We start from the raw sequence: 3653 nt of genomic DNA on the forward strand, positions 1-3653 counted from the left end.
TAGTGTTTCAGAGGTGTACTGCAGCCAACGCGTCGCGTTACGTTCGAGTATGTACAGTCTCACTGTCGCTGCTAGTCGCCGCAAGCCTCCAAATCGAGGCTGCGCAGAACCATGCAAGCAGCTTTACGATTAAAAATGCTTGTTGTTTAGACAAATAGAAATAATGAAGTTGGTGCTTTTTTTTTTACAAATGCCATTTTCATTTTCGTTAAAGCGATATCTCAGGAACGCCATAACAGAATGTCTTCAAATTTAGCTCAAACATCAACTTGGATTCAAGCATGAAGTGATTCGATTTTGGTGGTCAAAGGTCAAAGTTCAAGGTCACTGTGGCCATGGGCGGTAGGTAGAAGGAGTGGATAGGGGGCTCTGGATGGTGGGAACAACCGTGGTGAGGGAAGGGGGTGTGGCTAGGGACAAGGGGCCCTAGCTAGGGATAGGAAGGTCTTAGCGAGTTGGGATTCGACGGGTGGGTAGAGGAAGTGGTTGGGGGGGAAGTGGGTGGTTTTGGGGTAGGGGTAGGACCATTTTCCATGTTGAAAATGATTAGCCGTGTTGTTGAGGTACTCCCAAACATTGCCTAAAGTGCCATAAGGCTGAATGGCCACACTAGTCAAGTCAAGTCAAGTGAACTTTATTTATATAGCACATTTACATACAGCGGCGAACCAAAGTGCTTCACAGGCTGGGGAGCAAAGTGCACAAATATAAATAGGTAAAGTGCAAAAATACTAATTGAAGGCAACATAATACAAAGTGCATATATGATGGCAATTAAAATCAGAAAGATAAGAGACTAAAACAATAAGACAATAAAAGCAATAAAACGATAAATGCCAGGGACCTAACGATGGCTAAGTAGGGGGGAAAGCCAGGGAAAACAGGTGGGTTTTTAAGAGTGATTTAAAAACCTCCAGGGTCTGGGTCTGGTCGTGTAGGGGGAGACTGTTCCAAAGTTTTGGAGCAGCTGCCGCAAAGGCTCTGTCCCCCCTAGTTTTCAGTTTGGTTCTGGGCACCACCAGCAACGATAGATCAGCCGATCTAAGGGCTCTGGAGGGGGTGTGGCGGTGCAGCAGCTCGGAAATGTAGGGAGGGGCCATGCCGTTGAGGGCTTTAAAAACAGCCCTCACACTACTGCGCTGGTGGCTTCAAGGTATTTGTACGGTAACACTTTACAATAACGTACACAAATCCTATAGTAGTTACTGATAAACTAACCATTAACTAATCGCCAGTTAATCATTCGCTAATGAAAAATTTGGCATTAGTTTATCACTAGTTAATCATAGTTAATGAGTAGGTAGTCATTAGTTAATGATTAGTATCTAATTTCCTGAGTAGAGTAGTTAATCAGTACCTAATGATTACTAAATTTCAGCTCGTGAATAGAGTAGTTAATCATTACTTAATGATTCCAAAATGTCAGTGCGTGAATGTATTAGTTAATCATTAGTTAATCATTAGTTAATCTTTTTGTGTACCCTATTGTAAAGTGGTGCATCATACTCAGTAGTTCATGAATACTGAATCATTACCTGTCCATTAATTACTCTTTTCGCACCCTAATATAAAGTGAAAGATATCCTTATCAAATAAACACTCCCTCCAGGTGAGATTCGAACTCTGAACCCCAAGATTGTTAAATTGTAAGTCTGGTTCTCTACCATCTGAGCTAACCAGCCTGTTACTTGGTAGAGCCATACTATAGGTCTGTAGAGTCAGAGACTAAGTATTATGTCCTATCCACATACTACTTTCTGTTCAAGTACTTATAGTTTTTAAGATATATTCCACCCAAATACTACCTTCTCTCCAAATACTTATAGTTTTAAAGGTATATTCCATCCAAATACTACTTCATGTCCAAGTACTTAGGTATGTTTCAGCCAAATACTACTTATGTCTAAGTACTTGTAAGTACTTGGACAGAAAGTAGTATTTGGGTGGAATATACCTTTAAACTATAATACTTGGTCTCAGGCTCTACATTCAATAGTATGGCTCGAACAAGCAACAGGCTGGTTAGCTCAGATGGTAGAGAACCAGACTTACAATTTAACAATCTTGGGGTTCAGGGTTCGAATCTCACCTGGAGGGAGTGTTTATTTGATAAGGATATCTTTCACTTTATATTAGGGTGCGAAAAGAGTAACTAATGGACAGGTAATGATTCAGTATTCATAAACTACTGAGTATGATGCACCACTTTACAATAGGGTACACAAAAAGATTAACTAATGATTAACTAATGATTAACTAATACATTCACGCACTGACATTTTGGAATCATTAAGTAATGATTAACTACTCTATTCACGAGCTGAAATTTAGTAATCATTAGGTACTGATTAACTACTCTACTCAGGAAATTAGATACTAATCATTAACTAATGACTACCTACTCATTAACTATGATTAACTAGTGATAAACTAATGCCAAATTTCTCATTAGCGAATGATTAACTGGCGATTAGTTAATGGTTAGTTTATCAGTAACTACTATAGGATTTGTGTACGTTATTGTAAAGTGTTACCATTTGTACTTGTATGAGTCTGGACAGACATGGATGTAGACTGCTGACTTGTTGGCGGAGGCATACAACTGCGATGCAGTATTTCTAGTTGATTTTTTTCCCCCCAAACTGGTAGTGTGCTGAGTGTAGACTATCCAAGTATTTACCTATATAAATAAAAACGTTACTTAGATCCAATTCATTCACTCTATTATAGCCTTAGGGAAACACTCAAACATTTTCCTACCAAATGCTGTCAGCCATAAACGACATAGATCAAAGTCTAAATAATGTATGCAGTCATTGTAAAGAACCATAGTTGGATGACATGGAGCAGAATTTACGAGGGACATTAATGGTACGGTGTCATCTAATGAATTCTTGACGGTGGTGTAACGTACAACACATTTTCCCAGTCAATCAGGACAACACATCTCTGTCACATTGTCACAATGTCTAGAATGATGTACAGTATGTCAGGCATCCGCTTAGGATGTCGGCAACCGCACAATTGTTGCTCCCCTAACGGTTTGCCATGGCCTGATCATAGCATTGAAGTCTGGTGTTTCAGTATACATGCTACAGCATGCGCTGGGACGCGTCATCAGTGATGTTGACTGGGGTTGTGGGGTGTTTTGGGTCTGACAACATCATACACCCTCGCAGTAGACCCAGCCGAGGCCGATTACGACCCCGACCCGCGTCCCAGAAGCAGCCGCTCACGGATCAGCCTTCCTACTCTGTCTGCAACGTTGCCCAGGGAAGGGTTGATCACGCCCAATCCGGTGCAATAGCGTTTAGTGCTACACCGCAGTATTGAGAGACCTTCGGTGCATGGAGGTCTAAGGCCCTGTGGGGTGATTCCAGGCCGGGCACCTCCGTCGTCTCACCAGAACCTCCTGCGGAAAAAGGCAATCCTACCATGCCGTACCATGGGCAGGGAGGATGCCTCAAGGAGGCCTGTGCGCTGCACGTCATTCACCTGCGCCGAGCACCTCGCTCTAGCCTGAATTTCGAATTTTCAAATAATCGTTGTTATTATCAAGGTCGACTTTTATTATTGAAATTCGAAATTCGAAAAAAAAAAAAAAAAAAAAAAAATTGAGTGAAATGTTGCATTGTCTCCCCTGATTCTAAGTA

This window comes from Poromitra crassiceps (assembly GCF_964638095.1).
Source record: "Poromitra crassiceps genome assembly, chromosome: 19".
NCBI lineage: Eukaryota > Metazoa > Chordata > Actinopteri > Beryciformes > Melamphaidae > Poromitra > Poromitra crassiceps.